At 48.3% G+C, this 25,273-nt stretch overlaps 1 long non-coding RNA gene across 1 annotated transcript in view; it reads right to left on the bottom strand.

The window, feature by feature from the left end:
- The window catches only part of LOC144824098 (uncharacterized), a 128,907-nt gene that overhangs the window by 55,582 nt on the left and 48,052 nt on the right, over positions 1-25,273 (bottom strand). The window lies entirely within an intron of this gene.

The raw sequence follows: 25,273 nt of genomic DNA, 5'->3' as shown, positions 1-25,273 counted from the left end.
CCAGAATAAGCTTAAATTGGGGAGCGTCTATGAGGTTGAAATGTATCTGTTCATAATGGTTCTGTCCAACTTGCATGATGAGTTGGCGTGTATGAAAGCACACCGGACCAGAAGTTAAATCAGTACCATCCACTGCTTTTACGGGTTTGGGAATCTCTTTCCTTATGCACGGAACTCCCAGCCTCTGTGCGTATTGCTGATCGATAAAGTTGCCCGTAGCCCCTGAATCCACCATTGCATGCATCATCACGGGCGTTGTTCCTGGCCATGTTACGGTGACACACAAATTCATATGGGGCACTGCAGGCTACATAGTATTAGCTACTGCGTGCAAGACCTCTTCCACTCCTTCCTGACTCAAACAAGGGGTCTCTAACTTGTCTGAGCACAACCGTTTCCCGACATACTAGAAGGATACTATACCACGGGAACAGTTCCACCGCTCCGGTCATCTTTGAATGTACTCTTGGTTTTTGATTTACAATCCTTGATGAAATGACCTGCCTTTCCACAGTACATGCATAATTTCTGGCTGCGTCTTCCGTTTATTTCATCGGAGCTCAGCGGACCCCGCATACCCCCTATTTGCATAGGTTCTGTACTGTCATTCGATGAAGAGGCTCCTTCAGTGACAGCTCTGGGTCTGGATGTTGGATACCGAACGTCGAAACGCTGTTTCTTCCCTTTCCTCTCCTGTAGCCGATGATCCAACTGTACAGTGAGATTGATAAGTTCTTCACATGTGGTGGGCATATGCACAACCTGGGCCAAGACGTCTTTCAAATCTCCTCTCAACCCTTGATAATATAAGGAGATTCTCTTTTCAGCAGGCCAGTCAGTTTCGATAACAAGGCGATTAAAAGTAGTAATGTAAGACAAAAGATCTTGTGAGCCCTGTTTGAGTGTTATAAGCTCTTTATCTAGAGAGAGCATATGTGCCTTTCGATCAAATAAATTGCGCATTTCGTCACAGAAATCAGCAAAATTAGACAGCACAGGATCATTTCTCTCTATTAAAGGGAAAGACCAGCTCGCCGCATTTCCACCCAGGTAGGACATCATAAAAGCTGTCTTTGCCTGATCATCAGGAAAGACAGAGGGTTTGCACATGAAATGCAGTTTACACTGCACTAAGAACGTGCCAAACTTCTTGGGGTCCCCTAAAAACCTCTAGGGAGGGGCCAAAGGTAATTGTATGGGCTGAATGGTAGAAGGGCCTTGTCCTCCCTGTAGTGAGGCGGTACTGGAATGTGTGGGTGGAGGTAAAGTATAATCCCTAATGTATTGAACCCCTCTAGAACCGGTAGGACTTGAGCGGGTTAAACCTTCAACCTCATGTCGCAAGGTACCCATCTCGTTTCTCATTTCCTGGTTCTCGCCTCTAAAGGCGTCTACTTCCATTCTTAAAGCAGTCAGGGTTTCTAATACCGATGTTAGGACAGTATTGGTATCCATCGCTCGGGCTGTAGGTCACCGTGGGCTTGTCACTCTTCACAATCAGAGGCTGGTTGACTGACCTTGAAAAGCCGGGTACAGCAGGAGCGATGATGAAGCTAGTTCACCCCTTCCCTATGAGCGGCTCTACCTGCGAGTTGTAAATAAACACTCCACAGATATGACCTTCATAGGGGAAGGGGTAAAAAGGGAGAAATAAAATATAACACTGTGGCAGCCAGAAACCATCAACAGCATGGGTTGATAGGATTGTAGACCATACACCTATGTCCGCATCCTGTCCCCTAAACAAGAGACATAATGAACATGCATGAGTTTTCCCCCCTACCCTACATGCACCATATACTACATAATGTTAAGATGACCAACTCACTTTAACAACTGCCACACCCATCCAGAGTAAAAAGGCACAAAAGGTAAAAATAATGTAAGAAAAGAAAAGGTTCTCCTTGATTCAAAAGTTCAGGAATGCTTATATCTCAGCCAGATAAACGATGCAAAAAACATAGATTGTTATTGTAGATCTCTACTTATCTGCCAGGATCTTTGTGCATCCTTCGTTATGCAGTGTTCCAAAGTAGATTCAAATTCCTGGTAGCAGGGTTAATCCATCACACCCTGATGCCTGTTAAATAACTGCCAATACAGAAGTAGATCCTTACAACTGCTCCTTGTAAAAAATCAGGTCAGTTAATCCTTATTGTATTGTTTGTGGTAAAAAAGACCCGCGCTAATGATACACCATCCGGGGATCTGCTAGTTGCCTCCCTAGCAAGTATCCAAGGGCCCTTATGTGAGCGAGAAAGTACATGGATTCAAGACCCGGTCTCACCGGAACTCGGAGCGCATCAGCCCGACTCGCGCTACTTGCCTCCAGACGCGGCAGACGGGGGTCAAAGTTCACTGATCCGCTCCAGCGCGATCGTGAACTAAACAACAAAATTCTTCGGGAAACAATAGCGGTTCCTTCAGCTGGCCTACGGGGAATTCAGAAGACCTTTGGAATCGTCGGTAAAGGGAAAGAGAAGCCGCTTAACATCTTCTCCTCAGGACTTGGTTCATAGCCCAGAACACAGGTGACAAGCACCGGACTGACTGCAGGGAGGAGCATAAATAGGAAGCAGCAGTAGAGGGAGGAAAGAGGAAAGAGAAGACAGACCACTATCCAGGCATTCTGGGATATGTAGTCTATGAGTTACATTCCGCATTCTTACCCCCATATCAGGCTAGGAATGTGACAGTAACAGGTGCATTCTAGCAGCTACTGGCCTTTCTGATCATACATTGCTCTGGCTCAGTGCTGATGGAGTTAACTGTAACTGATGACTCAAGCAGAATACAAGGGTAGGCAACAGTGAAGAGGGGAAAAGAACATGGCTAACTAAAATGGCTGCCACAAAGAAAATGGCTTCAGCTTATGCTAACAGCGATTTCTGCTAGTTTCCACAAAAGGATTTGTTAATCCCATTTGGTTACACCTCATTTGGCTTATTTGGTATAGCTCTCCTTCAGGAGATTCACCTTTCAGAATTAAAAAACTTGAAACACAAATGCAATTGAGTAGGCTTTGTTTTTGTCTCACCTGCTCTTAATAAGAAAAATGGAGTATCATTTTAGGCCCAAAAAATTGAAATGTACAGTCGTTACTCAAGAGATTGATCCAGATGGTAGATTGATTATTATTAAGTTTCTTATTAATGATATTTCGTTAACAGTTTGCAATGTATATGGACTGACTCAACCTAATTCTTTATTTTGGCCCAATTTCTCTAAGAAATGTCATCAATATAATGATGATTTTTTTATTTTAGGTGTTGACTGTTAGGTGTTGATTGCAACCAGATTGTTTTTTTTTTAAAACCTTTATTGACATCAAAGGAAAGACAATTCGAGGCCTACAACCAAGCCGGCCGGCCGCAATGTGCAAAATAATCAGGAGTCACCAGGCAAATATTACATAATCAATCAACACAAAGTAGAGGCCGTATAATCGTAGAAGGGGAAAATTACAGAAACCAAAGGGCTAAAACACAGGAGTAAATAAGGCTTAATTTTATAATATGGGGAGAAGACATATGACAGGCTCACTTTCAATATGGAGGCATCCGATATCCCAAACCAACCTCAACATTAATAAGGGGGCATGGGGGCAAAATATCGGGGGGACAATACAGTGCATTCAAGAAAATCAGGATACGTGAGACACAATCAGCCCCTGAGCATTATCATCGTAACATGCCCGCCACCCAAGACACTACCAAGCCAGAACAGCGGGATCGGAAAAACAATGCATCAAAACCAGCCCGCCATAATAACCTCTGGGACACAGGAAGGAAAAAAAGGGGGGGGGAACGAAGTGGGGAAGGGGAAGAGGAAGGGAGAGGAAAATGGAGGGAAGAAAAAATAAAACAATAAAAGGAAAATAAGAAAATATGAAAAAACGAAAGGAAGAAGAGACGCCGACACAGGCCCCCCGTGGCGGGAAGACAGGAGACAAAAGGAGTAGCGGCCCAAGTGGGGGTATGGCGATCGGGGAGAAAGACAGCCGAAACATAGCAGGAGGATGAACGACGCCACACCCCCCACCCGAAACACACCACAGGAGGTCGGGACAGACGCGGCCTCACGAAAAAGGGATACAAAAGGGCCATAGAACCAGAAGACAAACAAAAATTAGAGCCCAACCCACCCGTCCTACTCTGCACCCCTGCAGAAGGCTATGGCCCACCCTTCAAACAGCGTGCCTGTCGCCCTAAACCAGAACCCGAAATATAGCGAGAAGTAAGAGAGAAGAAAGAGACAAAAAGGCAACAAAAGCGGAGAAAAGAAGACAGGAGGGAGGAGCAGAATAACCATAATCCGAACGGGCGGCCACAGCCCTCCGCCCAACCAGACAAGCACAATCAAAAACAGACCAGGACGACACCCCATCACGTGCCACAAAACATTAGGAGAAGGGGACCTCCCATCTTTCCACGATTAAAAACAATTATGCTACTAAATCGTATACCGGGAATCAAACGGAAGTCGTACATTTCACCCCCAACCCTTTCGAGCGACAAACCCCACCCACCACATGGCAATGTAAAACCACATACTAAGTACTAAATCAGCATGTAATCGAGTGGAATGGTGACTAGCATAGTTACGTGGGGGGTAGATAGATCCACAAGGGAGCAATAGTCCAAACAGAAAGTATCGATGCATCAAATATCGCAGCACGAGCAATGAAAAACAGGAGTTCAGTTGCGCCACTGGAGCAGGCGAGGTGGCCCCAAGTATAGACACAGGCAAAGTCATCGAAGCAGGCACAGTCGGCAGTCCACCAATAGTTTCAGGCAACAATGTCGAACAGGGTCGCAGTACAGCATCCAAGTCCCCGGGGTCCGAACCTTGAAAAGCAGGGCACCCCAAAGTCACCGACACACTAGACGATCTTCGATCAGTGGCGGAGACACTCAAGTCAATCGAGGGAGGCGAGGCAATGAAGTCTTCGAAACAAGAGGGCGACAAGAAGAAATGGCCGCCCAAAATGGCGGCAGATCGTGGCGTACCCACCGAGACGCCCAGGGCCAGGGAAGCGTGTAGGGATCTCAGGGCTTCCAGGATATCTCTGACCGTCGGCTCACGTCCACCAGATCCGCTCCCCACACCAATAGGCAACACGGGCCCGACGCCACAGGGTGATTCTCGTTGCAGAGGGTCGGCCGCCATTTCGTGAATCAGCCCAATCGCCGCTCACCAAGACCCCCGGAAAGAACAGTTCTCAAATGTAGGACTTTACAAGCTCCGGGGGTCCCAGCAAGGGCGGCCTCGATGCCAAATGGATGTCCGCCCGAGACGGGTCTCCGCCAGCACCAGCACCGGTGCCCCAATCAAGCGGAGTCCGGGCCCCGAGGACCAGGGCCGCCGGACAAAGCAGTGGCGGGGAGAGACCCCCTCACAGACTCAGGTCCCCGGCCCTCTCACCCACGCCGGCCACGCGGCCACCAGGGCAGGCCCGGGTCAGGATCGCCGGGATCTTCCCACATCGGCTCCCAACACTGGTTCTCGCTCTCGGCCGGGGCCGAGAGCCGTCGGATCCCACCGGCCAGGTCCCGGTCCAAGTCTCGCAGAGGCCCCGATCTCTCAGAGGCCACAACTCCGGAGCCACTGCACACCGAGACCCCGGGGTCGGATGGTAAGTACAAACAAGCCGTTATGTTTCCAATGCCCCAAAAATGTGTCGTCCCCGGACAGGATGGAAGACAGGATAGGCAATCAGGACGGAGGGCTGCGGGAGCCGAGCTAAAGGGCGACCATTACGGCCGCGAGCTAGGCTCCTCCCCCCTGCAACCAGATTGTTGATCCATTTATAGCTTGAGAATCTCAAGTTCGATTTGCTCCCCAAAAAACACATAAACAATTTAAATCAACTTTTTCCCAATGTCATCTAATAGAAGCATGGAGATTGTGTAATCCTTCCTTAAAAAAAATCTCACTCTACTCCTCTCCACACTGTACTTCACAGGATTAGATCATAGTTTTGTGAGAAAATCCCTTTCACAAACCCTTTTTAATTCCTTTATTGAGCCCATTGTCATTTCTGATCATGCCTCAGTAGTTGCTGATATTTACTTAATCCCAGCACATCCCAAATCGGGAAGGTGAAGGTTTAATAATTCCTTTTTACATGACCCTGTTATTTCTACTTCTTTTATTCTTTTGTTGATTAATTTTATGATCTTAATGTGAAATTAGATGTTTTTTTGTTCAAATATCTTCATTAATTTAAAAAGGACATATCAATAGTTAAGATACAATAAAAAGTAATACACTGACAAAGAGCAATACAAATATCGTGAAATTAGATGTTTATCCCTTATTACTGTTGAACACATTTAAGGCTGCGGATCAAGGTTTTTTTTTATTAATTTCATTTTTTTTTAAAGAAGGAACACTTTTCCAAATAACATATGTCCTCATTATCTAACATTAAACATCTAGAATACAAATTCTATTCTTCCACCTCTAATTCTAACTTGAATGAGCTGGTTCATGCCAAATTTCAATTTAATAAAATAACTACTGATAATGCTTCCTCTATACTTCTTAGGAGTAGTGCTCACAACTATGGGGGCAGGATCAAAGTAGGAAAACTTCTAGCAGATTTTTTAAAAAAAACAAAACACCGCACCTTCAAGATTCTATCCAATCTTCTAATGGGATTCAGTTGTCAAAGGAGCAAGATATTTTAGAGGAATTTGTGGAGCCCTATCAAAACCTATATACTCTAGAATCACCTGCTCACTCTTCTCTTATAGACGCATATCTAAAGGATATCCAACCTCCCGTCCATGATATTAACTTTACATCCCTTGAATATAATATAACACTTTCAGAGGTTCTTTAAGCTCTTAATTTGCTCAATAAAGGTAATACTCCAGGACCAGATGGATTCACAGTTGAATTTTATTGACACTTTTCAGAAATTCTTTTTCCTAAGCTCTTATAGCTCTTTCAATTGTTTTATATGTCTAATAGGAATACTTTTCAGGAAGCTACCATATGTCATAACACAATGTAAAAACTGTCAACCAATATCCCTTGTGAATGTGGGCTATAAAATATTCGCCAAGTTAATAGCTTTACGTCTAGAACCTGTTTTACCTCATCTGATAGACAAGGAGCAATCTGGCTTGGTTAAGAGCAGATTGGCCTCAGAAAATTCTAAATTATTTTTAAATGTATTAAATAATGGTTTGTCTCTCTCCTACCCATTGGCTGCGGTTGCTATTGATGCAGAAAAAGCTTTCAGTTCAGTTCAGTTCAAAAACTTTATTCGGATATAAAGCACATACAACAAATTAAAAACACAAATTCATATTCACAGTAAAACAATTTCAATTACATGGTCAGAAAGGCATAATATTTAAAAAACACATGAAGAGATACCGTCAAAATCATCATCACCATCTCTTGTTGTGTATTCCTCTGTTCGGTGCAATGATGGCTGCCCCACATGTCAGCACATTTGCAATGCGTGCAATCATTACAACAGTTTCTACAAATGGGTCAACACAGCGCATCTAGTGGATAAGTACCCAACAAGCAATATACAAAGTGGAACCACAGACAGCTATCAACACAGGAACTCTGGTAACAGACTGCCACCTCAAACTTAATACTTGCCAATTGCTCACGCTATGTGGGCATGTAGACAGCCTCCCCTATAGAAGCAAGTCCACATGAGAGTATATCTCTCTTCACCAAAACACTATCCTCTAATTTAAAAGGAGACCTGCTGAGATGTGGATATCTAAGCCAGTCTCTGTAAATGTCGAATGTCATTTTATTTATGAAATACTATTTAGGAATTCCAATAAAAAAACTATCCACATAAAAAAATATTCAAATGATTTTTCAATCCACTAGGTTTTCACTGACTTAATACAGGATAATAGTTGACCAAGCTCACTTAGTTCATGTGGTGGTTTATCAAAAAGAAAAAGGTAAAGGTTCTGAGCACTCTAGCCTTCAGTGAATTACATCTAAATCCAGGGCATGTGCTGAAAGCTACCCATTTAAGCGCTTTTTAAAATTATGCCAAAATCCTTGGTTATTTGGCCAATTTACATACAGCGATTTAAGATTTACTTAACCTGTGTATCAGATGACAGTGGAGTTGCTTAACTGCACAACGCATTTATCTCAGAAATTCAAACCGGCTAAATGGGTTTAAGTAAACCTGATACAAGAACTCAGAATAATTCAACAAAAAATTGCAAGTAGCAGTTTCACCTTTTGATAGCATGCATCACATTAAATCTACAAGTACCCTCGGTCGCTCTATTACATCTTCACTCGAGTAGAACTTCAGAACCATAACAAAATATATCTAAGTTGTTGATCTTCAACATCTCTGTGGATTCCAGAAGATCATGAATGTATGATAGACACCATCTTTGGCATACTTGTTTAATATATCGTAGGGAGACTAAGTTCTTCTTAGATGGACCTCCTGCATTGCCACTCAGACAACCCTCCACTTAAATAATCTAATGGGTCCTGCACTTCTGAAAGACAAGAAAACAACCAAGATCTCGTAATGTTTATGTTTCCAATTCTATATAGTAAAACGTTTGGTTAACCAAATGTCCAGGTGTGACAAAGAGCACGTATGCTTGATGCCCAACAAGAGAAAACAGTAGAGTTGTTCATGAACGAAACAATACACATCTGTTAAAATCTTGCTTCATCTTTTCTTCCACTCACTTACAGATAAGATGGTCAGTAAATTGAAGGAAAAACGATAGTTTATATTAAACTTTAATTTGACAAGTATTTGACATGTATATGAAGTCTCTGTTTGTGTATGGCATTCATTGGGCATCCTTATTTTACGTGCTTTGGTTCTTGGGTTAGCATAAAAATAAGGGCAATCCAATAACCCCTTGAGAGCTTGTAATATTGCAACAAGGGTATTATTCACCAAACAATGTTTTGAAAAAAACATATTTTCAAATGAATTCAACATCCTTTTGGGGATTGAGAAGTGCTTATATTTATTGTTATAACCTGTTATTTAAAATGAGGGAAAAGACTTAGAAGAACAACACAAGTTAAAAGAAAGCAAAACAATAGTTTGGAAGAGGCATACAGAAGAGATTAATCAATGTTACTTCTATCAGGAAAGTTCTAGACATTGAATCTCAATATACGAACAATGTTTGTTACATTGTATGGTTGGAGTTACATGCTCTAGCAACCAGCACTAATATGAGCAGGAACTGTTCAAGTGAGTTTTTTTATACAAAGGTCATATCGGTGGTGATCCACCCATGTTGAAAAAAAACCCGTCTTAAGTAGTTTTCCATTGGCAATGTGTTACACAATTGTCGAGAGAAGCAATAATTGTTTACAGAGTGGCAAGGAGAAACAACCTGATTGAATCATGAGCAGAAATGGATAGATATAAATATCTGCCACAGGGGTGCAAGAGTCTCATGCCATAGTGCCTGTTGTTTTGGTTAATTCCATTTGCCAAACTGAGTGTTGAATTCTTCACCTAATCATCTCTGCTCATGTTTCAACGGGTGTTGTTTTATTGATCTTCTAGCATTGTCCTGAAGATGATCTCACTTATTAATTAGCGGAGAGACCGAAACTTCAACATGTTTACTTTTCTTGTGGGTTAGCCTGCCTCAGTACGTCTATTTTCACAATTCAGCTGTTCCTGTTAAAAAGTTTATCTTCCAGCCACCCTCAAAGCAGGCGTCTGAACCTTTCCTCTTCTTCTGGCCCCATCTTTTCCTTTTCACTTAGATCTCTGGAGCTATGGCTCAGAAAAACAACCAGTCTTCCTAGAACTTGGGAGTTTTTCCAAATTTAATGGTATTTTAAAGCATCATACTAGTTGATTTATAGGTCTATACCATTTATCTTTGTCAGTGTACTTTACTCCGTGGTTGTTTGCCTTTCAGGCAACCAACTTGTAGTTCCTATTCGATCCTCTTAGTTTGACACACATGATCTGAGTTCCTTTATATGTGTGCTCTCACTCCCAATTGCTTCTTCATTTCTCACGTCTGCATTTTTAGATACCTCTGACTCTGCACTAATCTTCTATCTAGTCAGACTGCATTCTGTTTTCTTGCATCACTTTTTAACATCATGAGACCATGTGATCAGATTATCTCTTCTCCATATTTGTGGTTTCTGCTGTGGGGGACATGTGAACTGCAAGGAAGCAATGGTTTTCACTCATCTCTTAATCAAAGGCCGAACAAAAACGATACCAAATGATATCCCTTTTCTGCCCTATCTCCAGGATTTATTCGATTTCAGAGCCCACAGTGAGAAACAGCTGTTCTACACAGGTTCTTCCAAAGGAACTCGCTATCAGGAGATTAAAATATGCACAACTAGCATCAGGAGCTTCTGTTGTCTTTGAGAGAAAATGCTGCTTCTCTTCAGAGATGGAGGCCAACGGCAGACGCTACCAAGATTTACATGAAAATAAGACTGCAATCTGTGTACTGAGGCTCTAGAAGGAGGCACCGAACAGCTATGCACAGGCAACCCAGAGTTTAAACTGTAGACGGCGGCTGAGAGTAAACAACAGAATGGAGTTGAACGTCGTGGACATTATTCACGAGAAGAATTGTTTTAAATTTATTTACATGTCATTTACATGTCATAGGGAACAGATGGCCGCTGAGTAACACATTTTGACCCAGTCCTCGGTAATGAAATATGTTAACCATCTTAATTCCAAATTACTTGAATTATATCTGCTTGGTCACTTTCATGCCAATGGCAAAAAGAAGCCACAGAAATACCTGCAAGGTGTGAGGCGTTTGCACAGCAAGATTTCAAAAATCTGAGTTGCATAAATGTAAAAGAGCAATTATAATAGAACAGCACTGGTGTTTACACAGAATGTGCGACATTTTCATGTGATAGTTTAGACAGTATTTAAACTCTCTGGCAACCAGGGGTCGAATTATGCATAAGCCACACTTTTCTTGTTTTGGCGCATCTTTCAAAAGGTGCGCCAGGCGCCAAGAGGGAAATGTAAATGTAAATGTATTGCGACTTATATAGCGCACGTATCACCCGAAGGTATCAAGGCGCTTGCTTAGGGAACCCGTCCTGGTATTCCCCTGTGAGATACCCTGGCAGGGTATCCACAAGGTGAAAGCCAGGCAATCCTGCCGCGAGGGGCCATAGTGGAGATTAAGCAAGCTATTGCCCAGAGTTGCAGAGTGTGACCCCGTGAGTCGAGTAGGCACCGGAGCGAGAATTGTCGAGTCCGTGGAATTTTTCAGCCCGAGACCCGCCGAGGCGGGGAATCGAACCCTGGTCCACGACCGATCTCAGCTTCCTGGTCTGCCGCCTCTAACCACTGAGCCACGCTTCTCCACACTTCTCCGTGTGGGAAGGTGCATCTTATTACAAAGAACGTGCTAGCCCCTGGGCAGCCACAAACTTGCAGTGCCCTGAGCAGTTCATGCAAGTGAAACAAAAAGTGACTGCTTCAAAACCGCAATGACTAATACAATGGAGGCGGCATCTTTCAAACAAGCATTGGCATAGCCAATAGGTCTTGCATTTGGGATCTTATAAGTGTTTAGCCATGCAACAGTTGGTGTTATTGCACCAAGGATATTCTGCTGCATAACTAAATACTTATAGGGTCCAAAAACCGAGACCTATTGGCTATACCAACGCTTGTTTTTTTGTTGTTGCTGTTTTGTTTAAGTTGCCAGATCTACAATAGCTGGACATGGTTTTTGTTAACAGTTCTTTGCATCAAATGAACTTGTTTTCATTGCTCTGAATGTCTGAATGTTGTTTCCATTCTGGTTGTAGGAAGCAGTCATTCCCGGGGGTGTGGGGGCTGCCTAGCTGTGCGCATTCGCCAAACTTTGCCAATGAGAAAAAGCCTGGTGCAGGCGTAATTTACAAGTGAGTGAGCCCCAGGCAGCATGACTCACTCACACAGGAGTTCATGCACTGCACCTGCATACTCAGCATGGTGGAAACTCGACCCACTCCCTCCCAGGCATCAAACACATATTTACCAAGAAACTCTGAGAAAAGCCTGCCTGCTGCACTGACGGCTGGTGGTGTGTGTGCCTGGTGAAAGCGTGCACTGACGGCTGGTGGTGTGTGTGGCGGTGAAAGTGTGCACTGACGACTGGTGGTGTGTGTACCCAGTGAAAGCGTGCACCGATGGCTGGTGGTGTGTGTGTGCCTGGTGAAAGCGCGCACTGGTGGCTGGTGGTGTGTGTGCCGCTGAAAGTGTGCACTGATGGCTGGTGGTGTGTGTGCCCGGTGGAAGCGTGTACTGATGGCTGGTGGTGTGTGTGCCTGGTGGAAGCGTGATCTGACAGCTGGTGGTGTGTGTGCCTGGTGGAAGCGTGCACTGACGGCTGGTGGTGTGTGTGCCTGGTGGAAGCGTGCACTGACGGTTGGTAGTGTGTGTGCCTGGTGAAAGCATGCACTGACGACTGGTGGTGTGCATGCCCAGTGAAAGCGTGCACCGATGGCTGGTGGTGTGTGTGTGCTTGGTGAAAGCGTGCACTGGTGGCTGCTGGTGTTTTCCTGGTGGAAGCATGCACCGACGGCTGGTAGTGTGTGATGGCTGGTAGTGTGTGTACCTGGTGAAAGTGTGCACTGATGGCTGGTGGTGTGTGTGCCTGGTGGAAGCGTGCACTGACAGATGGTGGTGTGTGTGCCCGGTGAAAGCGTGCACTGACAGCTGGTGGTGTGTGTGCCCAGTGAAAGCGTGCACTGACGGCTGGGGGGGTGTGTGCCTGGTGGAAGCGTGCACTGACGGCTGGTGGTGTGTGTGCCTGCTGGAAGCATGCACTGACAGCTGGTGGTGTGTGCACCTGTTGGAAGTGTACACTGATGGCTGGTGGAGTGTGCCCGGTGAAAGCGTACACTGGCAGCTGGTGGTGTGTGTGCCTGGTGGAAGCGTGCACTGACGCCTGGTGGTGTGTGTGCCTAGTGGAAGCGTGCACTGATGGCTGGTGGTGTGTGTGCCTGGTGGAAGCATGCATAGACAGCTGGTGGTGTGTGTGTGCCTGGTGAAAGCGTGCACTGACGGCTGGTGGTGTATGCCTGGTGGAAGCGTGCATAGACAGCTGGTAGTGTGTGACGGTTGGTGGTGTGTGTGCCTGGTGACAGTGAGCACTGATGGCTGCTGATGTGTGTGCCTGGTGGAAGCGTGCACTGACGGGTGGTGGTGTGTGGGCCTGGTGGCTGGTGGTGTGTGTGCCTGGGGGAAGGGTGCACTGAGGCCTGGTGGTGTGTGTGCCTGGTAGAAGCATGCACTTACGGCTGGTGGTGTGTGTGCCTGGTGGAAGCATGCACTGATGGCTGGTGGTGTGTGTGCCTGGTGAAAGCGTGCACTGACGGCTGATGGTGTGTGTGCCTGATGGAAGCGTACACTGATGACTGGTGGTGTGTGTGTGGTGGAAGTGTGCACTGACAGCTGGTGGTGTGTGTGCCTGGTGGAAGCGTGCACTGATGGCTGGTGGTGTGTGTGCCTGGTGGAAGCGTGCACTGACGACTCGTGGCGTGTGTGCCTGGTGGAAGTGTGCACTTACTGCTGGTGGTGTGTGTGCCTGGTGGAAGCATGCACTGATGGCTGGTGGCGTGTATGCCTGGTGGAAGCGTGCACTGACGGCTGGTGGTGTGTGCCTGGTGGAAGCGTGCACTGATGGCTGGTGTTGTGTGTGTCTGGTGGAAGCGTGCACTGACGGCTGGTGGTGTGTGTGCCTGGTGAAAGCGTGCACTGACGACTGATGGTGTGTGTGCCTGGTGGAAGCAGGATCATTCACAGTGAGAAGCTGACCAGGAGGGAGGGGGAAAAGGGAGGGGGGAAGTGCAAGCAGAGGGGCTTGATTACAGCAATAAAAACACAGATGGCAGCTGTGCACGTGCACAAGCTCGTGAACGCAAGCTGTAGGCCAACAAAAGCCTCTTGTGGCACTTTCAAAAGCCACTTACTTAATGTCTCGAAGACCTAAAAAGTGCTGTGGGCGCAAACAGGAACAGTGCATCCTATTACAAAGTGTGTCGGTGCCCCTGCATGAGTACTCTTACAAACCCCAGACTTCATTCTCCGGCCTTTGTAAGTGCAGGATAGCCATTATAAGGTATGTAGTGGACACTAGCAAGTCGAGATGCCCAAATGCATAATGGCTGCCCTGAACCTGGTCATGTTGGAATCATGCAACAACACTGGTTCCAGTGTTAGTTGCATGATACCATGTACAGGGGGGCTCCTTAGAGGACCCCCATAACTACCTCTGTAGCCTTACAGGGTCTGCCTTCCAGCACGCGCTACTGCTGTCCTGGCCCCCTGCTGATAAGCTTAACTCCTCAGACAGGGGAAGCTGAACAAAGGATTTCCTGCAAAGCAGAGGTGTGACCACCTCTCCTTTAGAATTAGGTAGGGTGGGGTGCTCCTGATCACTACCAGAATGCATTCAAGGGCACATTTAATGCCCTCCTTGCATAAACCAGTTTTGCCCAGTTCAGGAGCCCTTGTCTCCCACTCTGGCACAAAACCGCACTAAGGACAAGGGAGTGTCCTCCCCCCTGTCGCGCTCCTATCTAGGGAGGTGCCCAGACCTCATCCAGGTGGCCACTTAAATCTGCCTTGTTGAAACTTAGCCCCTGGGAGGGAGCATCCGACTGGCTAGAACAGCTGAGTAGCATCGCTGACCCCCTCTCATAGGCGGTCACCACAGGAGAGGTCCTTCTGCTTTTTTAGAGTTACTTAAGGGCTCCCCTGATGGTAGGCCCTTAGATTCGTCCCAATAACAATTTCAAGATCTGACTGCCTGTTGTCTGAACACTGTTCAAAGACTTGTCTGCTGGTGGACAGTGGAACTCTGCTGTTCCTCAAGCCAGGACCTATGACAATACTGCTTTCAGTGGGAAGACTCCTGCTTCATCTTCGTCCCTGTGCTTCTTCAAGTTCTGCAACTCCATGGCTGTGCATCCTCCAAGTCACCAAGGAATCAATCTGCATCCAAGCCAGAAGGAATCTCCCTTGAAGTGAAGGAGTCACTTCCTTGCATTGACTATCTCCACAAAAGATCTTCAAGCCGCTAGAATCCCCAGCCTCCAGCACTGAAGAGCTCCAACAATTACATACTACCTGCATCCTCTGCATCGTGGGCCTTCATCACTTGTGTGTCGATGAGGCTTCCCTGCGATTCCTGTGCCTGCTGTCAAAGGGTCCTCAAGAGGATTCCATCAATTCCTCCTGGTTCTCCTGTATGCTGGTCCTGACTTTCCCTTGCTGGGTTGGTCCCACAGACCCTGCTGGTCTGCAACACAGTAACTTCTTCGGCGACCCATTGTCTACATTTGCAAAGGCTTGTTGATAGTCCTGCCACCCACTGACATTTCTGCACTCGTTGACCGTCACGGGACAGCTCATAGATGGCTCCTGTACTCCTGCATCATTGCCTTGTCTCCACAGCTGTAGCTTCAACCTCACTGTGCTAGAGCAAGAACCTCCAAGAAGGTCTGGTATTGTGCCCCATTGCCTGCTGGTCCCCTTCAGGTGGTTTGCACTCCATCCACGGCTTCAGGTTCTGCTCATCTGGGTTCCACATCCTGGTTCCACCGGCCAGGTCCCTGAGACTCTCTGTTGCTGCTTATCTTCCACGAACTTCCATTGGCATCTACGGGCGGTTTCAACACCACTTCATTCCTATGCACCTGGGCACCATGGAGTAAGTATCCTGGTTCCAGGTGTATCCACGGGTAGGATGGCTTTCCAAACTTTTTTGTTCCAAGTGGTTCCTTTGGGGTCCTTTGGGAAGGGACCTAGAACTGCAAAAATATCCAATCGCAATTTACCCTCTGTTATCCTATGGATGTTTGACCCGGCGTAACCACTCTGCACCTGGGCACCTTAGGGTCCCCTGCCAATCACCATGGGTGGGTCAATGCTTCTCTTGGGGTCCTCCATCCTTGGGCATTCGTCCTGTTTTGGTACTTACCTCTCATTCCACTATTTTAGTATATGGTTTGGCACCCCAGTTGGCCCCTATGTGTTCTCTTATGCTATTTACCTATTTCTTGTGTTTAGTTGATATCTCCGGATAGGAGATATACCAATTTAATGTCTAGTTTGTGTTAATAAATACAAAGTATTTTCATACTCACCTGGTGTGGTCCTTTCTTGTGTGAAAAGCTTACTGACTCACCATAGTGGTAAATGCACTTGCTTTAAACCCTCCTGAATAAGCTTTAGCTGCTCTCCACAGCTACCTCTTGAGCGTTCTGGTTTTCAGGGACCTAAACACTATCACTTAGAGTTACCTAGACTCTGCGCACAGTGTCTTACCATAGTGGACACTATAAACTGAGCCAGCCTCTGACAATTACGTCTGCCAGGCCAGGACGACTCTTCTGCCAAATTTATGAGTGACCACTAAAGGCATTGGCAGGGTCTGCCTTCACAGTGGTTCGAGTCAATGTATTTTACAGTTTGTTACAAGGCTGCGACGGAAGGACGCAGCCCTGTAAAAAATAGTTGCCTTTTCAAAAAGAAAATCCTGAAACTGCATTTTCCTTTTGTAAAAAAAAAAGTTATGCTTTTCGCCCCATGGGAGGCTTCTCCCATGGCAGGGGGAGCAGTAAATGTTTTTACTGTTGCTTACTGCCAGATATTACTGGTGGTATGGAACAGTAATAAATTACTGTATGTCCACCCATCCAAATTGGGAGGATAAACATGTAGTCATTTCTCTGATGGCCCTAATGCCCCAGGGCTGTCAGAGTAGTCTCTGCCCTGATTTAACCAAAGCTCCACCCGCACCTAAATGCAGCGTGCGAACCACATTCTTTGCAGTGAGGAGAGCCTGTGGCCGTTGCGACAAAGTATACTTACCACCAGGTAAATCAGGACCTTTGTCAATTGAGCTTAGGAAAGTTTTAGTTTAGGATATTACTGAAGGATTTTTGATACTAAAATATCTCTCAGTACGAAATTGCCTTTCGCATTTGATTTTGGGAAATTACTGCATTCGATGACACACTAAAGAAAAACATAAAGGTGTAGTTCTCTGGTGCAAGAAGTACTGCTGCATTTGTACTGGGCATATTCATCTCAATGGCAAGAGGTGCAGGTCAGGTATAACTCAAAATAGTGCATTTCTTTTGATTCTTACTTATATATTCTTGTTGTATTACCAGAAGTAACTTGTCTCAATATTTGTTTATTTATAGCAAAAATCTTGAGCACACTTCACATAACCAGGGTGAATATGGACAGTATCCAGATGTTTCTCTCTTTATTCCCCATTCCCGCTGATTTTCCATCCATTAAAGGGCTGGTTCGAGGGATAGAGGCCATTCAGATATTACGTCATTGTATTCTTTGCGATAGACACCAGTTTCCTGATTAAATCCCCACTCTTCTATGGCTAATCTCCATACTGGTTATATTTGCTAGCCACTAATGCCATTTCATTTAGGTCCTCATAAAATCACACCTGATATTTGAACATTCACTAAGATATGATCCGCAGTCTCAACTTTCTCTTTGTAGATTCGAAACCACCTTTGTCTACTTGGGACGCCCCACAATAAGAACCTAGCCCTTGGGTGATCGGTATTCACAAAACTCACTGGAGTTGGAAGAATTAAATGTCAGATAGAAACATTTTCTTTCTTGAGTCCCCTCACTCACCAGGGTGTCATGACATGCTTTATCATTGGGGCCATCCCAGTCCTCTACGAATGAATATTTTTCTTTCTGACATTTAATTCTCCCAACTCCAGTGAGTGTTGTGAATACCGATCACCCAAGGGCTAGGTTCTTGATCCCCAGATTTAGGGATTTTCAGGTCTACATAATGTTTGGTGGGTGAGCCTAGCCATTTTCCCCTCTTTCTCCCCCTTCCTTTTGAGTACGCCTGTGATGCGACCCCGCTACTTACCCCGCCGGGACTTCCTCCCCTAGGACGACGGCCCTTCTCAGAAACGTATTCCGAGGCGTCCTTGGAAGCAACCCTGACATCAAAAACCCCGCCCCTCTCTTTTTTGCAGGACCCAATCGGAGGAGATCTAGTACCGGAAGCACATCACACTGACCCCGGAAATCCCGCCTCGCTTACTGCGCCGGAGCAGGGAAAAGACGGAAGCAGAGAGAGAGACGCCGTCGGAGCAGCGATCTCGTGGCAGGAGACTCGGACCACGGCGGAGGAGGAACAGGCGAATGAAGAAGCAGACGTGTGGAGGGAAGACTGGTGGAGTCCCCAGGAGGTGGCCGCAACTCATTGGAGAGTTACGGCGGAGCGTGTGAGTACCAACAAACCACCCCCCTTCTTGTAGCACATTAGGTGCTCTGTACATAGTAAGCACCGGACATCGATCTTCCTGTTTCCCATAAAACCTCCTCCCCAATTCCCTTCCCTCACGGTCTTCTTCCGCACCCCTCACTAGAACCCTGGTGTTGGTTATGGTTGTGATCAGAACAACCCAGCAGGACTAACGGCTCCTTCTTTCTTTTCTCTTCGTGACCTCCGAGGACCTTCCCCCTTTCTCCGGACAACCTGACTTCCCGAGGACCCAAGACCCAACCCCACCTCGAGAGGATCAAGATGCCTTACCTTGGAGCCACGCTTTTGTTTCCCTCTTTTCCCTGCAAACCTACTTTGTGTTGCAATAAAAGGACCGATATTGCCCACTATATCCGACCTCCATGCCTGCTTTTCCAGCCCGCCGTCACCCCACGTTCACAGCTGGTGTCAGAAGTGGGATCAGCTGGAGGCATGGAGGCCGTGGTAAAGAGGATGGCAGAATCTCAGGAGCAGCTGGGCAAGACAATGGAGAGGTTTCTTAAAACCGCTGAGGACGATAGAGGACAGTTACATGACGTCCTCAAGGGTCAGGGCGATGCACACGAGCAAGCCATGGGGAAACTGACCGATGCCCTGGGACACCAGAGACCGATGGCCTCCCTTCCCTCAGTGGTATTGCAGAAGTACGTGGCGGGGGACGACCCGGACTACTTCTTTACAAACTTTGAGAGACTAGCCCAGGCCGCCTCGTGGCCCGTTGACCGCTGGGGCCAATATCTCGGTCCTCTGCTGACTGGCGACCTGCAGGCCGCGTACCAACAGGCCAACATCCAGGGTAACACTCCCGACGATGATATCAAGAAGTGCATCTTGGAACACCTGGGTATTGACGATGAAACGTACAGAGTGAAACTGTGGCAAGCCAAAGAAGGACCCCAAGAAACCCCCAGAGCCCTCTCCTTCCGAATTAAACACCTGACCAACCGGTGGCTTAGACCCGACACCTCCTCAAAAGACGATATCCTGGGGATGATATACTTAGAACAGTTTCTGGCTTCCCTGCACCCGGGCACCCAGAGATGGGTAAGACAACACGCCCGCCTTGCGCTAGAGACCGCTGTCGAGATTGCCAGCGCTATAGTCGGGCCCAAGAGCTCCAGCGAGGCAAAGAGGAACACCCACAGAGAACCCACAACACGACGGGCATCCGCCCTCACCAACCACCGCTACCGAGGAGAACAGAACCCCCACCTCTCTTAACCACACCTGTCCTGTATCGTCCTCCCAACCCAGGACCTCAGTGCTATAGTTGTGGCGGTTTTGGCCACATCGCCCGCATGTGCCCACAAAAGGAAGAGCCCATGGAGGTCGGACTCATCCAGAACTATGTCTGTGCTACTCCGTGGGCTACCCCACCCCCGTTCCATTGTCCGGTGAACATTGATGGACAAACCGTCCTTGCCTTAGCTGACACAGGATGCCGACAAAGCGTTCTAAGGCCACAAGACATGTCCCCCCCTGTTGGTCCTCCTACTGGTGTGGTGGCCATACAATGTGTCCATGGGGACACCAAGAAGTACCCGAGTAAGAGTGCAGCATCCCACAGATCCAGGAAACACCCTCACAGTGGGCCTAGTGCCGGCCCTTCCTGAACAGGTCATTTTGGGGAGCGATTATTCCGGTCTACCAAACCTCCTACGAGACACAACGGACTCGTTGACCCAGTGGTGGAACGAAGCCCCTTTTCCCCAGGGACTGTCTTCCCCGGCTTCAGCTCCCAAACCCCGTAAATCCAGAACCCAGAAGAGAAAGGAGAAGAAGGAACACGTCAGTGCATACTCGGCGATACCCGACGAGCATCCCTGGCAGACGGACAGGGAATTCAGGGCGTCACAACTAGAAGATCCCCTTCTACAAGAAGCATGGGGAAGGGCCCTGGACCACGAGGACCCCTTACAAGTAGGTCCCTATTTCTTCAAGAGAAACGGGCTGTTATATAGGAAAGGCGGGGCCCAACAAAACCCGCAACTATTGATCCCTGGGCCCTTCCGAGATAAAGTCCTATTTCTTGCCCACAGCCATCTCTTGGGAGGCCATTTCGGCGATGAAAAAACAAGCCAAACCGTCTTGGAGACGTTTTACTGGCCAGGCGTACACCAACAGATCAAAACTTATTGTCGTACATGCCCGGTCTGCCAAAAACATAGTAGATATCGACCCCCTAGGGTTCCTTTGCAGCCCCTTCCCGTCATTGATATCCATTTTAGCCGGGTCGGGATGGACATCATAGGACCCCTCCTGCCTTCCCGAAGTGGGTGTTGTTATGCCTTGGTTCTTGTGGACTATGCCACCCGCTTCCCTGAAGCCATACCCCTACGCCAATCGACTACTCAAAACATTGCCAAAGCCCTTATCGCTGTTTTCTCCAGGGTCGGGTTCCCCAGGGAGATCCTGACCGATCAGGGCACCCCTTTCGTTTCGGCCCTCATGAAACAGGTCTGTTCCCAACTGGGGATAAAACAAATTAGAACCTGCGCGTACCATCCGCAAACCGACGGTTTAGTGGAGCGGTACAACGCCACGTTAAAGCAGACACTAAAGAAACTATTGGGTCTAGAAGCCAGAAGGTGGGAGGAAATGCTGCCCTTGGCCCTATTCGCCATCCGATGCAAACCCCAGAGTAGTACGAGCTATTCCCCTTTTGAGCTGTTGTATGGTCGGCCTCCCCGTACCCTTCTGGATATGGCTCAAGAAGCATGGGAGGCAGAGCCAGACCGTACTCGTCCCCTTCCCGAATACGTTGAAAATCTGAAAACCCACCTGTCAGTGATTAGGAATATAGTCCGCCAAAACATGGAGAGTGCACAAAATATCCAAAAGAGGCAGTACGACAAGGGCACCAAAATCTGTGCCTTTGGCATTGGATACCCGGTCCTCTTGATGATGCCATCGTCTGATCAGAAATTACTAGGCCAATGGCAGGGCCCCTATACCATCCTCCGACAAGTGACCCCTGTCACCTATGAGTTGGAACTGGATCCCAACCGGGGCACTACCCAGATATATCACGTAAACCACCTCAAGAAATGGGAAGGACCCCGCCCAGTCCTGTCAGGGTCCAGCGCTCACTCCCCTCTCCCCTTCGACCCCTGTTTAGACATCGAGCTGACCGAAACACAAACGCTGGAACTGCGGGATGTTCTATCTCCAGTGCGTCAGGTGTTTTCCTCCTCTCCTGGGCGTACCTCTATCCTGGAACATTCCATACAAACTGAACCAGGGAAGGTGGTTCGGTTACGACCCTATCGAGTCCCTGAAGCTCGCAGAGCGGTCATACAGCAAGAGACCGAACAGATGTTAAAAATGGGGATCATTGAGCCCTCTATCAGCAACTGGAATTCCCCTATAGTCCTTGTACCCAAACCCGACGGGTCGGTCAGATTCTGTATCGACTTTTGCGAGGTCAATAAAATCTCCAACTTCGACACATATCCCTTACCTCGCGTTGACGAAATGGTCGAACGGATAGGGAAGGCCAAGTATATATCCACGCTTCATCTCTGTAAGGGATATTGGCAAATACCCCTCAGAGAACAGGTTAAAATAAAAACAGCTTTCTCCACCCCTGAGGGGTTGTATCAATTCACTGTTTTACCCTTTGGTCTTCATGGCGCACCTGCCACCTTCCAGAGAGCCATGAACCACATCCTGAGGCCCCACGCTCTGTATGCTGGGGCCTACCTAGACGACATCATCATCTACAGTGATAGTTGGGCACAACACCTAGAACACCTGTATCGTGTTGTTACCTCCCTGGGGTCCTTTGGGTTTACCATTAACCCCGCCAAAACTACCCTAGCAGCCCAGACAGTAAAACATCTTGGGTATCTCCTGGGCGAGGGCATGATACGACCACAGAAAAACAAAATAGAAGCCATCCAATCCCTTCCGTTTCCCCAGACCAGAAAAGACCTCCGAGCATTTTTGGGCCTTTAAGGTTACTACCGAAGGTTCGTTCCCAATTTTTCCCAGAGAGCCGCCCCCCTTACAGACCTTCTAAAAAAAACAGCCAGAACAGATGTTGCCCTAAAACACCCTACGCCAGTACTATGGCGTGCCTTTTCCGACCTCAAACATGCACTGACCTCCAGTCCTGTCTTAGTAAGTCCAGACTACTCTCAACCATTCGTCCTGCAGACCGATGCTTCAGACCAGGGTCTAGGAGCAGTCCTGTCACAAAGAGATGGCCTGGGGAATGAAAGACCCATCCTCTATCTTAGTAGGAAATTGTTCCCCCGTGAAATGAATTACGCCGTGGTGGAAAAAGAGGCCCTCGCAATCAAGTGGGCTGTCGAAAGCCTACGCTACTACCTGGAGGGACGAGACTTTATCATTTATACAGATCACGCTCCTCTGGAGTGGATGGCCCGGAACAAGGGACATAATGACCGGGTCCTCCGTTGGTTTTTGTCCTTACAACCCTATCACTTCAAGACCGTCCATCGGAAGGGGTCAGATCAGGGCAATGCCGATTTCCTTTCCCGTTACCCCATTTCCCCAGCCCGTACAAGAAGGATAGCTAGGAAAAGGGGATGTGATGCGACCCCACTACTTACCCCGCCGGGACTTCCTCCCCTCGGACGACGGCCCTTCGCAGAAACGTATCCCGAGGCGTCCTTGGAAGCAACCCTGTCAACAAAAACCCGCCCCTCTTTTTTTTGCAGGACCCAATCGGAGGAGATCTAGTACCGGAAGCACATCACACTGACCCCGGAAATTCCGCCTCGCCTACAGCGCCGGAGCAGGGAAAAGACGGAAGCAGAGAGAGAGAGACGCCGTCGGAGCAGCGATCTCGTGGCAGGAGACTCGGACCACGGCGGAGGAGGAACAGGCGAACGAAGAAGCAGACGTGTGGACGGAAGACTGGTGGAGTCCCCAGGAGGTGGCTGAAGAGCGGCCGCAACTCATTGAAGAGTTGCGGCGGAGCGTTTGAGTACCAACAAACCACCCCCCTTCTTGTAGCACATTAGGTGCTCTGTTCATAGTAAGCACATTAGGCGCTCTGTATATATATATGATTAGTCCCCCTCTTTTAGGCACGGATCTGAGAACACTGTAAATTCCTGTAAAGCACCCGGCACCCTGTAAAGCATTATTCCCTTTCCTTCACGCCTTTCACCGGACACCGATCTTCCTGTTTCCCTGAAAACCTCCTCCCCAATTCCCTTCCCTCGCGGTCTTCTTCCGCACCCCTCACTAGAACCCTGGTGTTGGTTACGGTTGTGATCAGAACAACCCAGCAGGACTAACGGCTCCTTCTTTCTTTTCTCTTCCTGACCTCCGAGGACCTTCCCCCTTTCTCCGGACAACCCGACTTCCCGAGGACCCAAGACCCAACCCCACCTCGAGAGGATCAAGACGCCTTACCCTGGAGCCACGCTTTTGTTTCCCTGTTTTCCCTGCAAACCTACTTTGTGTTGCAATAAAAGGACCAATATTGCCCACTTTATCCGACCTCCTTGCCTGCTTTTCCAGCCCGCCGTCACCCCACGTTCACAACGCCCCACAATAACCCAGTTTCTTTAAGAAGCAGTTGTACACTATTAAGATTTACATCCCCGGGATTCGGCTTGATGCCATGGAAAATGGCTGCACTGCGAAGCGCTCCGCTGCCGCTGCCGGGTAGAGCAGACCCATTCCGACATATGTTCCAAGCGCCCCAATAAAGGCTTTCTCAACAAGAATGTGTCATCCAGTCCTTGCTGCTTCCTGAAGGTTGATGTTTTTCGCTGCTGTAGCAGTTTTTAATCATCTAAACAGGCGGGTGCGTTGAGGAGAATGTGGCACTAGTGATTTTACTTTCACTACGTGCATGCAGTCTCCTTATCAGCAGCATTACCTCAGCAGATGCCTAGTGTCCTGTAAGCCATACAAACTTTTTTCTCTCTTCTTGAATGAACAAATGAATTCTCTGAAGATAAATTTACATTTCAGGGGGGGCGTGGCCTGACGGTGGCTAAAATGGCCGCGTAGTCCCGAGGCTCGTCCGGGGGTCAGCAAGAAGGCCCATACAATCCGTAATTAATCTTGCTGCCTTTCCTGCCTGGCTGCGGGACCCAATAGCGGACTTGCTCCGGAGCAGGTGGAGCCCGCTCCGGTCTTTCTCTGCCCCCGCAAACTGGTGCTGACGGATTCGGCGTGTGGGGACTTGCTGCGGCCTACAGTTGCTGTGACCGACAAGAGCGCATCCGGCCTCGCGTATCTGCGGGGCCGGCTTGGAGGCGGGTCTGTCGGCGGCGCATGGCTGCAATTTACGGTGGCCCGGGAGGTGCACCTACAGCGGGGGTTGAGCGGCTGGAGTGTTTGCGGCCGCCCTGGCTGAGAGAGGTGCGACGCTGCGTGTGGGCCTGGAGGGGACCGGAGGTGACCACCGGCTGAAGACCCCCCCACTGACCTCGCGGGGGGGAGAAAGCATTTGGAAGCGTCCTCGGTCGGTGTGGACGGCCTCTGGGGGCGCCAAGCGGGCCCGGGCCCGCCATTCTCTGGGTGCAAGTGTCGGTTGGCTGGAAAGACTCTATCCTGGGGCGGAGACCCCCCTACAGTGGCGAGGACCCTGCGGCCGAGGTTGGCCATCGGTGAAGCGGGAGGGGTTCCGGAGCCCCCCAGGACGGACGACTGAGGCAGAGAGGACTGCGGGGTCCAGGAGGAGATATGTGGCGATTGGCTACCCCTCATGGGGTTGGAGTGGTGCTGCGGGTTGGCGACGAGGGCCCGACACAATGGGACCGGGAGCATGGAGCCGGACGGTAGGAGGTGACGCGGAGGGCTCGGGTGTACGGGGTGTCACTGCCGCTGCCCCTGGACTGCAATCCAAAAAAGTGCTCAAAACAAAGTCCTCCGAGACTGTACAGGCCAATACAACCGATAAATATACGGCCCGACGGGCGTAGGGATTGCCACCACCCCTGGGAGGGCAGTGGAGGGGTCGGAACCATCCT

Source organism: Lissotriton helveticus, chromosome 3_1 (assembly GCF_964261635.1).
Source record: "Lissotriton helveticus chromosome 3_1, aLisHel1.1, whole genome shotgun sequence".
NCBI lineage: Eukaryota > Metazoa > Chordata > Amphibia > Caudata > Salamandridae > Lissotriton > Lissotriton helveticus.
The sequence above is the reverse complement of the archived record's forward strand: the minus strand, read 5'-3'. Positions and strand labels throughout refer to the sequence as shown.